The sequence below is a fragment of the Phyllostomus hastatus genome, unplaced genomic scaffold (genome assembly GCF_019186645.2).
Source record: "Phyllostomus hastatus isolate PE091 unplaced genomic scaffold, TTU_PhHast_1.1 phas_contig_152, whole genome shotgun sequence".
Classification (NCBI taxonomy): Eukaryota; Metazoa; Chordata; class Mammalia; order Chiroptera; family Phyllostomidae; genus Phyllostomus; species Phyllostomus hastatus.
In genome coordinates, this window is record NW_025333622.1 from 14,964,120 (window position 1) to 14,976,335 (window position 12,216).

At 34.2% G+C, this 12,216-nt stretch overlaps 1 protein-coding gene across 10 annotated transcripts in view; it reads left to right on the forward strand.

Moving 5' to 3' along the window:
* ERC1 (ELKS/RAB6-interacting/CAST family member 1) overlaps positions 1–12,216 on the forward strand; it is a 564,233-nt gene that overhangs the window by 269,837 nt on the left and 282,180 nt on the right. The window lies entirely within an intron of this gene.

Sequence of the window (12,216 nt, forward strand, 5' to 3'; positions counted from 1 at the left end):
GCTGGAAAAAATGCACAAAAGCTATAGCATGCTACTTTTGTTATAAGAAAGTACAGGCATATCTGATCTTGTTTTCAAAAGAAAACAGGAAGGATAGACTAGAAATGAGAGACCATGTATCCATGGGAGTGGCTGGGAAAAGAGTGGGAAAAAGGGGAACCAGAATTTCATTTCTATACACCTTTCTCCACTAAAATGAACCAAGATCTCTTAGAAAAGTGGTTGATTTCAGGGCTTGGGGCTGGGAAAATACACAGTGAGCCTAGCTTGACAACCTTGAGGTTTATGAAAGTAGGAATGTGCTCAACAAAAGGCTCTCTGACAAGATCTTTGGATCTTACAATGTCTTATTAGGTATATACATGACTATTTTAAGACTTGATCATACAATGGTTTTTTAAAGTGTTTCTAGCATGGTCCATACACACTTACATTGAAATTATTTATGATTCCAGTTGCTTTTCACTCATAGTACATGAACAATAAAAATAATGAGGCACATATTGGTGGTTATTATAATATATATTTTTACTATTATAGTGCCTTTTCTAAACTGCATTTAGTTTTGCCAAACTTTGTTTTCTAACTCAGGAATTTAAGAATGAAATCTTTTAACATTTGCAACAGTATGGGTAGACCTAGAGGGCATTATGCTAAGTGAAACAAGTCAGTCAGAGAAAGACAAATACCATATGATTTTGCCTGTATGTGGAATCTACCAAACAAAATTGAAACAGACTCATAGATTCAGAGAACAGACTAATGGTTGCCAGAGGGGTGTTTGGAGGACTAGGTGAAAAAGGTGAAGGAATCATGAAGGGCATATTGGTAGCTAAAAAATAATCATGGGGATATTAGGTACAACATAGAGAATATGGTCAATAATATTGTAATAACTATGTATGGTGCCAGGTGGGTGCTGGAAATATTGGGGGGAATACTTTGTAAAGTACATGTTGGTCTAAATCACTATGCTGTACACCTGAACCTAATACAAAATAATATTGACTGTAAGCTGTAATAGAAAAATAAAATAAAAAAAACAAAGGTCTTTATAGTTAAATTCAGTTTTGAGTCTGTAAGGATATAGAGACAAATTAGAAATGTGTTTTTCCCCTCTCTGTGAACACTAGATATGCCCATTATAACCTTGTTTTGTGTGGATGCATCAAAAGGTGTGTTACTATGCAATTGAGAGAATAATTGTACAAAGAACTGAAATTTGGTAAATGCCAGCAACAAGAGCCTCCCAAATAAACATTACTCATATATGGAAACATAATCATAGCTGATTTGACTTATGCTGATTTGGGAATTAAAAAATCTCTCATTCAGAAGCCTACTCATGTTGTAACATTCAAATCAAACGTTCTTTCCTTTGTGAAGCCTGCCTAAATCCTCATATTTGGAATTAATCACACTCTCTGTTGTAAATTCCATTAGAGTTTATTTCTGTTTTGATTTCAAGCCTTATTTTATCTTTGTATTAGTTAGTAATGAGTTTGTCTGTTGTTTTCCCCATGCACTGGGTTTGGAAACCATGTCTTACTTTGCACATAGTTGGTTCTCTATAAGAAAATTCTTACTGATGTCAGTTGCATCGATAGATGTCAAGGACCTCTTATCCTGGCCTTTAGAGTCTCCCATCTTCCAAGTCCTTTAAGTACAGTTGACCCTTGAACAATGTGGAAGTTAGGGGAATTGATACCCCCCACCCCCACAGTTGAAAATCCTCATAAAGCTTCTGACTCTCCAAATATTTAGCTACTAATAGCCTACTGTTCACTGGAAACCTTACCAATAACATAAACAGTTGATTAACGTATTTTGTATATTATACGTATTCTTACAAAAGTAAGCTACAAAAAAGAAAATGTTATTATGAAAATAAAAAGGAATAAAATACCTTTGTAGTACTGTATTTATTGACATTGTAACTTTACATTATCTGATACAAAATGAATTGTCTAACTGTGCCTTCATGACATACTTAACTTTTTCTTAGTCTTTTTAGCTATTTTAGAAGAAGCAAGCTTTTCAAATTGTCACAAATCTCCAAAAATTATCCAATATATTTATTTTAAAAAATCCACAGGTAAGTGGACCCATGCAGTTTAAACCTGTGTTGTTCAAGGGTCAACTATGTTTCTAATTTCATTTTTAGATGAGATACTCAACTAGCATCGTTACTGTATTCTAGGCAATCTGCTAGGAGTGGTGTTCCTTAAACATAGTTTATTGGTTTCCTAATTAATTTATGCTCTTCTACTTATGCAAAATCTTATTCCTGTAGATCTCCAATTTTATTGCTTAAAATTAATAGTTGTTGATGAACTCTACCCTGTATTGTTTTTGTTTTATCCATTGTTCTTCAGCCTCCATGTTTAATTGTACTTTATCGTTTTATAATTGCTCCTGTGTGATTTAATAATTCTTCTTTTCCCTTTTCAACTAGTTTGTATTGGCCTTAAGTTAATTAAGAGCTATTTTTAAAATTTCATTTTTGCTTTTCTTATACAATGTTTTGCATAGGTAGCTGTTCATTATTACAACTATAATTAATTACAGTTTTATTTTTATTGTAAATAATAAAATTGTAAATAATAAAAATAAAATTTAGAAAAAACTTTGTATGATGATACTACATTTAACATCCTAATATTCTCTAAAATTTCATAGGTTATCCTTTAAGGGCCTTGCATATTTTAACAAAGGAAGTGTCCTCTTCTCTCAGTTGAGAATATTTACCTTATATATTTTTATTCTTTAAGCAATAGCACTCACTTTATCTTTTAACAAAACTATAAGTTTTAGTCATGTGGCAATAAAGCAAGACATACTGGACTGGAAAAGGGGGTCATATTCATAGTGGTTTGGTGCTTTGTTTTAATTTGTAACAAAAATAAGTATCTGAATATAATCTTAAGAGAGGATACTGTCAGAGAGATTAATGGGACTGCTGAAAGAACACTGTGGCTCTTAGAGTCAGCTCTCCTTAGACCAATGATATTATGAATAAAGTTCAAAGAAAGTGAAAACAATTGATGTAGAAATAGGTGAAGCAACGATAGATAGATAGATAGATAGGTAGATAGATAGGTAGATAGATATAGGAATATTCTCTTAGATGCAGAATTAGTAAAACATTGGTGGTTTTCTTTATATTTTGATTTGATTTACTCTCTACAAAAATTTTTTTTTGGTGAGATTTTTTCTTCCCTTTCTGAAATGAAGACTACTTATCCTTGGTTTTCACATTGGTCATGGGGGCAGTTGTTTAAGAAAACCTTTATAGAAATAGTATCTGATGAGTAACATGCTAGATACCACTAATATATTAATGTTCTTATTTTTGTAAAAATAAATTTTGTTTTCTTCTTAACAGACCTTCTCCTTGGCCTATTTAAAGATTAATCCTATATAATTTCTCCCTTTTTAATTATTTTTTCCTTGGCAAAACAGGACTCTTTCTATCTAGAATATGGGCCTGGTTGGGTTTTTATGGTGTTCTCAACAAGGTATTAAATGGAGTTAGGATTACACTGGAGAAGTGTACATACAAATCAGTGTCTCATTTTACAACCCTGTGGGTAGTTGCTAAAACTAATCTGAAAGTTGTTTTTCTGCAAGCAACATACTCAAATTGGTGGCATGTATTGCAACTTTTTAAAGCTTTTAGCTCAAACTGCTATTTTTTACCATTTAGAAAAAGAGCAAAATAAGTATTAAAATTATTTTTAAAAACGCTGTAGTGTTTGAAATGTACATTAGATACTTTTCCTTTTGGCCAAAATTTAGTTTCATGTGATAGCCAATTAAATTTACTGAAAGAATGTTTACTCATAGTACTAATGTGTAGCCTGCTCAGCCATTTCCTAGAGTTAAGTTTAGCCCTGTTCTACGGGAACTTTTGGCCACATTCGTTGAGTTTATTATAAGATTGCTTACCAGAAAATGATGAATGGTTAAAGTTATACTTGGCAGTAACATTCTGTGTTCTGTAAGTACTGTGTACTCACTGTAGTGAAATGAAATGGTTTAATTTTTTTCTTTGTCTTACTGTGGAAACTCCCTTGCATTTGGAAAGTGAAGTCTCCAGTAGGATTCTTTTTATTTTTAAGAGAAAGCAGAAGTAGGCATACATGTAGCTCCTTTGCCAAGACCTCAGTGCAAGAGTCAACTGTTTGTGGACCCTATCAGTTGTATGTTATTATAAATAAAAGATTATCTTTGGGAGTTTTGGTAAAGACTGTGAAAATGTACGCTTGTTCTTTTTATAAGCACACCTATCGGAGGAGACATGCTGTATGTGAGGTAAACTCCGCCTCCTTGCCTAAATTTCTGATGCCCAACTGTCAGGATTTTCGAGATGAGAATCTGGCTAATCTATATGGGATTCTTATAAAAGTTATTAACATACATGTATATCACATCATTTTATAGGTGTGTTTCCATTTCTCTAATGAAATGCATTTGCTTTTTTTTTTTACTCTGATATTTAACAATTGAGGTTATATCAGAATTCTGCTGTAACTGGGGGAGATATTTGAAGAACTTGAAAGAGAAGGGGAAGAAAACATTTTAATCCAAAGCATTTCCTTAAAATGAAAAGTACTTGGTATGTAACCAAATTCTGTCTCTGTGTTACGCTAGCTTTCTTTTCTTAAAATTGACTGCATCAATGCATCTGGCTTTGATCCTTCCCCCACCCACAAACATCTGAGCAGTTGGTAATTGAATTCTGACAAGTTGAATGATTTTAATGAAATCTTCTGCATGTATATGTATACTTGACATGGTGGGGAGAGGGAGGAAGAATAAACAGTTGGGTTGAGGGTAATAAAGAATTGCTGTCTCTTTATGTTAAGGATAATGGATAGCAGTTAACATTAATAACTTTCAGAACATGTTAAAGTCTCTCTGGTAAGTGGTGTTTACTCCAAAGGAAGCAACTCTTAAAATTAACCCAAATAAATAACCTCCCTAACCATGACCCAGTCAGAGTTGGGAAAGGGATGAGTGAATGTCGGAAGCTGTTATCTTGAGTAATCTATGGAAGTCTGCAGTGACCTCCTTTCTGCTTCTGAAAAAGGGAAAAGCTGAATAAGAGCGCTTGTTATCAAGTGATTTCTTTTTATGTTATTATATTATTGAGGGTTTTTTCTTTTTACTTTAAAGGAGATGTTTGAAGAGAACAAAAGATTCATTTTTAATTGCCATTTTTATTAAAAAATTAATAAAATTTGTATTTATCTATTTTTAGAAGGGATGGGAGGGAGAAAGAAAGGGAGAGAAACATAAATGTGGTTGCCTTTCTCATGCACCCTACTGGGGGGCCTTGGCCCCCCAACCCAGGCCTGTGCCCGGACTGGGAATCAAACCAAGAGTCCTTTGGTTGGCAGACCAGCACTCACTCCACTGAGCCACACCAGCCAGGGCTAATTGATGTTTTTTTTTCGTCTTTGCTTTCCTTATTGAATGTTGGATTTGAAGGAAAGGCAATAGAGACTCAAGTCTTACAGCTGCAATGATATATAGCTAATTGTTCACAGAGCTGATGTCAAGAAGCGAAGTTTAGAGTAATGTGTTAGGGGAGTATTATTATGAGATTTGCTGAAGGGTCCAGTCTTCTTGTTCACTTGCCTGAATGAAATCATAGTTACTGCTGTCACAGCTTTTGCCTTAATCTTGCTTGAATATAGAAATCTTCTTATTTAAGGGCATGAGGACTTCTTTCATTGCTTCCAAGTTCCTCTCTCTCACTCTCTGCAATCCCTCCAAAACTAGTCACACAAACCTCCTGTTGTAATCCCTATACTCTGTGAATGAAGCGGTTTCATTTGACCTCAGTTAATAAGTATAGCTGGCATAAGCAGGCTTTGGTACCTAATTCAGTAGTAGGAAAACTGGTCTGTGTTAGTTTTGATGAATACAAACATAATTTATAGCATCATTTATAGTTGAAGTATAATTCTAAGGTACTGCTTTTAAATGATATAATTAATGGGCAGTTTCTTTTAATGAACTATTTAGAATGGTAAAGCATATTTCTTTGCTGTCTCCAGACAGCTATTAGGTGAGTTTTCTGTGGCACACAGAACATATCTAAATTTGGAGTTGCCTGAACTGGTTAAACAGAGTGAAATATCCAAGTTAGAGCAGATGAATGAAGTTGAAGTCTTTTTCTCTATTTAGTATTTTCCCCCTCAGGCTGCCAATTTAATACTTTTCTTCCAAATAATGTGTGCTAGAAAATTGACTAACTCAAAAGAGTACAAAAACTTCTTTTCTTTGTAATTTTGAATTAAACTCATTTTTGGCTAAATTTTGTGACTCCTCCTCCCTCCCTCCTTAAGAGTAGAATCAATTATGAAAATTCGTGAAGGAACAGGAATCGAAAGAGAGTCTTTGGTCATTTGGGTGGATAAGGCTATGAATATTTCATTCTCATCTTAAAAAACGTGTTGATTCCCAAAAGAAAGAAACTTCACTAAAATGTGAGAACTAAACTTATTAATAAACCTCTATTATATAACTTTTTAAACATTTGCCAAATATTTTTAATTGAATTTTGATTGATTGGCATATCATTGAGCATTCTTAGTACTGATCTATTAACAAATTAAGTTGGATTATTGTGATTTTTACCATAATCACAAGAAAAGATCTGTAAGTAGAATTCAATCAATTGCAGGTTTATTCTTAATAATTCCTGAGAGAACACATATTTTGATGAATTCTTATTCAATGACATGCTGCTCCATATCTCACTTTTGTAAAGTCTCCTTAATATCTGCCATTTACATTTTAGGTATGTTTGCTTTCCATCATAATGTAGTATCATTGGGTTCCATTTTAGTATATAATCTTGGAACAAAAGCTGTGTCTTCGTAGTAAAGGCCCTGTTATCCTAACATATTTTCCTTGCAGAAGCAGTTTTGATAATCACAGTCTTCATTTTGCATTGCTTCATTGGTAATCCAATGTCATTGTACTGGAGTTACACACTTGGGTACTTTGATAACCATCCCCGAAGATGGCCCCAAATCGTCCTTGCCTCCTGGTATTCATCCCTTGTGCAGTCCTCTCGCCTGTAGTGTCAGGATTAGTCTGTGTGAACAATAGAAAATGTCAGAAGTGTTGGTATTTGACTTTCGAGGCTAGACCATCAAAGATATTGATGCTTCTGCCTTGCTCTTTTGGATCACTTGCTCTGAGGAAAGCCAGGCGACATGTCATAATGATACTCAAGCAGCCCTGTAGAGGGGAACAGAGGCTCCTTGCCAAGAGCTATCACCAACTTGCCAACCATGTAAGTGGAAGCAGAGGACTGAATTCTGGCTGACATCCTGACTCTAACCCCCTGAGAGACGCTGGAACCAGAACTGTTTGGCTAAGCTGCCTTTGAGGTCCTGACCCACAGAAACTGTGAGATAAAAAATATTCACTCTTGTTTTAAAACTGCTAAGTTTTGAGGTAACATGTTATATAACAATAAACAACTAATACAGGCACTTTATGTCCTAAGTATTAAAGTAATTTGCCATATGCCTGAATATTTTTTCCTTTAAATCCACAGTTTGGTTTTCTCTGTTGGCAGAAGAGTAAGTGCTTTTGAATTTGTTTTATTAATGTTATCACCACAGTGATATTCAGTGCTGGGAATTATTAGAGCTTTTGGCAGTTTTTGCCATAAGGATTCTCACCTGTATAACTCATGTTTGTGTGCTAGAAGGCTGTGAGCTGAGAAAAGTTAGGAATTTATATAAAACATGATATGCTATATAGCCTTTTATGGATACATATCATATGTACAAACTATTTTTGCTATGGCCGCATTGCCCAATAGAAATATAATGTCGGCACATATATAATTTTGAATTTTCTAATAGCTTCATTAAAAAACCTAAAGGGAAACAGATGACATTATCATAATGTATTTTTAATATAGTATATCTAAAATAGTACCATTTTTATGTATAATTAATGTAAGATTATTAATGAAATATTTTACATTCTTTCTTGCTGGTACTAAGTCTTCAGAATTTAGTATGTATTTATAGCACACCTCAATTTGTTTTTTTGTTATTTATTTCCTAGAATATATATTTTTTTGCATCCTTTTTTTATTATTGTTCAAGTACAGTATTCCCCACTTCCCTGCCACCACTTTCCCCCACTCCATCCACCTCCCACCTTCACTCCTACCCATCTTTGGCTTTGTCCATAGGTCCTTTATACATGTTTCTTGACAACCCTTACCTTACACGTGGCTAGTGGACATCATGTTCAACAGCACGAATAATTTAGCTGAAGAAGTTTAAAAGACCTTATTTCAAGTTAGCAGCAGATCAGTAATGCATATAAATAATGGGAATGATTTTCTCAAACTTAAGTGTGACGTGTCATACCTTAGCTTTACTCTGTATCTGCATTTGTTTCCAATAAGTCATCTTCTGTTTTCTGAATGCCTCAGGGCCTTCAAACCTGTGGAATACCCTAGAGATAGAAGGGATTAGGGGTATCAGAGGTTCTGTATAGAGTTCTCCAGGATTACTGGCTCATTATGGCATGACTACTTCATTAACTTGAAGAATGCTAAATATGGACTTTCTGAAAGAAAAAGTATAGTTGAGACTGTGCAGCACTAAATCAGGACCTTTAGGCCATACCTGGTGTAGGAGCACTTCCCAGGGGTTTCAGCATGTCCCTTTACTTCCTCAGGCCTGGACCTGAGAGCAGAAGTAAACCAAATCTGTTGTGTCTCACAATTTCTGAAGTCCAGTACTTTGCCAACTGACATTTTCTTGGCTCGCACATATTCAGAGAGGTTGGTGATAACTGCCACTTCTACTCAGAGTTCAGACATTGAACAGATGAGAGATTTTTCTTTTTTTTTCAATCCAAAATACACCATTAACTAGAGGAGTAGTATAGATGAACAATTTTGTCACTAAAAAATCATGTAAAACTCTGTCACTAAAATGTACTCACTACTACTTCTGTAGGTATGATTTAAAAAAAGGGGAGTGTTGAACTATTTGCAGAGAAAAGGGAACAGGAGACAATTTGAAATGTTCTTGGCTTATGCTGAGACATCTGCTCTTAGGATACTTAAACCTTAGGTATCTTCAGAATCTTCAGAATAATAACCTGCAATGTATTGTCCTTTTACAAAATATTATTTGGAGTATCCCATAGCTACCTAACGACTGGGAAGGAATTTCTTATAATTTTGACTCATGCAAATTAGTGGCATGAAGAAATTTTGAATAAAAAACTGGAGCACAATGCATATGTTTTTTCTTTTAAACATTTATTATTTGTTTGTTTGTTTCTGATAGCTTTCTTGAGATATATTTACCCAGTGTACTTTTCTCTTTTCACAGTAAATAGTTAACCCATGTGTTTAGAGTATGTGTCTGAAATAGTCACCACATACATAATTATTTCCAGAAGTTCTTTATATACTCATTAATTTATTTGCAGTGTTTTAATGTATTTTTAAATCTGATTTTCATTTTTTCAAACAATATATATTTGTATCATGTACGAAGTGAAGTAATACTACATATCTCATGTAGTCCCCTACCTCATTCTTGTCTAACCTTGATTCCTGCTCTCCTAAGATACCCCTTTCATCACGTTTGATTTTCTTCTGCTGTTTACTGCCACGTTTCCAAATCACATTTTTATATTGCTGTTTTATTATTTTTTTTATTTCACATTAGTTATCTATTAACTTTTGATTATGAATTATGAGGGGTTAGCTTTTTTACACAAACCACCACACACATTTCCCTCTTTCCATATTTGTGATATAGTAATACCAAGTTTTAAGTAACTGTGTTTAAGGCACATGGTACATTATGATTATATTTCCTTTATTGTATTTTTAGTTTTTCCTGGTGGTAATAACTGCTTTGGATTTTTTGTTTATTTGTTACTAGTATACATATCACTGGTTTATTCCTAATTTCCTTTCTCAAACTGTAACATTCCTCCTGACATTGTCACTGTTGTAGAACATGCTGTCCCTTATTAATTAACCCAGGTAATCTGTACATCCACTTTTTTTCCCTTGGAAACATCTTTCCTTGAGTTTCTGTTTTCTGCTCTAAGCTGTCCTTTTTCTCTAGACTTATTGGCACCCTCAGGAGTCACTTCACCCGCACTCATAGCAGGCCCCTTGTCCTGGATCCCACGTCTTCCTCTTTCTAGGTTAGCTCTCCAGTGTGATAGCACACATCCCTAGTAGCTTTCCGAGTTTGTAATGTGGTATATAAATGTTTTTAGACTTTGCATTTTATCCTCACACTTGATTGATAATTTGGATTTAGAATTCTAGATCAGAACTCATTTTTCCCTCAGAGTTTTGAAGGCATTACTTCAAATGTCCTCTGACTTTCTATATTGCCCTTAAAAATTCCAGTGCCTTCCAAATTTTTATTCTTTATGAATGATCAATTTTGGTCTTTCTAAAACTTTTTAAGATCTTTTCTTTTCTCTAGTATCCTAAACTCAAAAAAAAATAGAGTGTATATAATCTGAGTCCAGCAAAATGCATTTAGTCTTCATGAAAGAGTGAGGACAAGAAAGAGTAATTATAAATATGACCTAGCAGTGTGTTCAGGGCTCCAGTATTTGTAGAACTAAAAGGTTTTGTTGATTTCTGTCATTGGCTTAATATTTTACTAAGTGAAATAGATTCAAGGTGTAGTTTAGTACAAAGGAAACTTCCTTGGTTTACCTTTATCTGCTAAGATTCTGAAAATAAAACGTGAGCCAAATTTTACTCCTTGGATGGGTTAAGTAGTCATGGACTTTGTTGATGACAGTGATGAGGGTATATGCTATCTCCATTCTCCTGTTACTGCCCTAATTTAATGCGGTTTCCTTAGCAGATGATGCCATATATAGTTGTACATTGAGATGTTGTTATACAACTTGTAATATCATAAATGTTGTTTAACAGTCCTCTTCTTTTCATTTTATTTGTGATTTTACTTGTCTTTTATTCTTCATCTTTATTGTAGAGAAAGATTTTGAACCAGGCTCTGCCATTAAGTCCAGAAAACTTTTCTTAAGTAAATGGCCTTGCCCAGTGAGCTCATCTGGTAGACTGATTTTACCAGGGGTATTGAGGAAACTTTCAGTGTGAAAACCTACACTAATCATCTGCATTATGACAAATTACTAATCATCCTCTCTCTAAAAGTTTTACTGATGAAGTCACAAGGCTTTTTCTTTTGGCCCATGGAGAAGTGCAAGTAAACCCATTTGCTTGAAATTGGTTCCTGGGAATTTCTTTGGATTGGCTGGGCTGGCTTTAGCTGAGCAGGCACTTTGAATCAAGCTTCACTTAATAACTGCTCTTGCTTGGAATAACTTTTTCAGCCTCAATTCAGGTTAGGATAACAGAATCCTCTCAGGAGGCCTTCAAAAGTTAGTTTAAGAGTGAAGGATATGATAGACTGAACAAAGATATAATGTTGAGTTATTCACAGGTTGGTAATGGGAAACATTAATGGGTTTGTTTGTTTTTTCTTGCTTATAGCAGTTGTAATTCAGGATCCCATGTTACTATTGTACAAATATATTATAAGACTGTTTGAGAGGACTGAATGAACTGATCATTGCATTCATCTCTTTCCCCATGATTCTTCTGTTTCATTTCATTTTCTCTGAATCAGTAGAAACTACCTTGGACTTTGTTTTTGTTCACATTACTCCCTGTCTCTCTCTGTTTGGCATTGTTTTAGAAACCCTCAGTGTATTCTGTGGTCTATGGCAAGCAAACTGGAAGCATTAAGAGTTCAACATAGAGCATTTTCTGATACAGCTAAGCTTCTCTGCATAAAGCAGAACCTTACTTATGGGACTAAATCAGAGTATTTTACGACATCATCTCTGAGAAGAATGGAAACTTTAAAAAAATGAATATAACGTATATCTCTAAAATATGAATTTTTTTCCAAAATATCATTTATTTTTAAATTGAGAAAAATTACAGCAAAAGAATTATCAGCTTTTTATTAGGGAAGATGTTAAATGTAGGTGCCATTCCTTCAAAGTAGAAAGAAAAATCTGACATTTCAAAATCAGACAGATTTCAAGTTCTAGATTTCTGAAGATGAAGTTGTCAAAAAGGACTTTCTTATACCTTGTACTTAGAAAAGTGAACTACAGTATAATTAAATGAGGATTGCATAGATA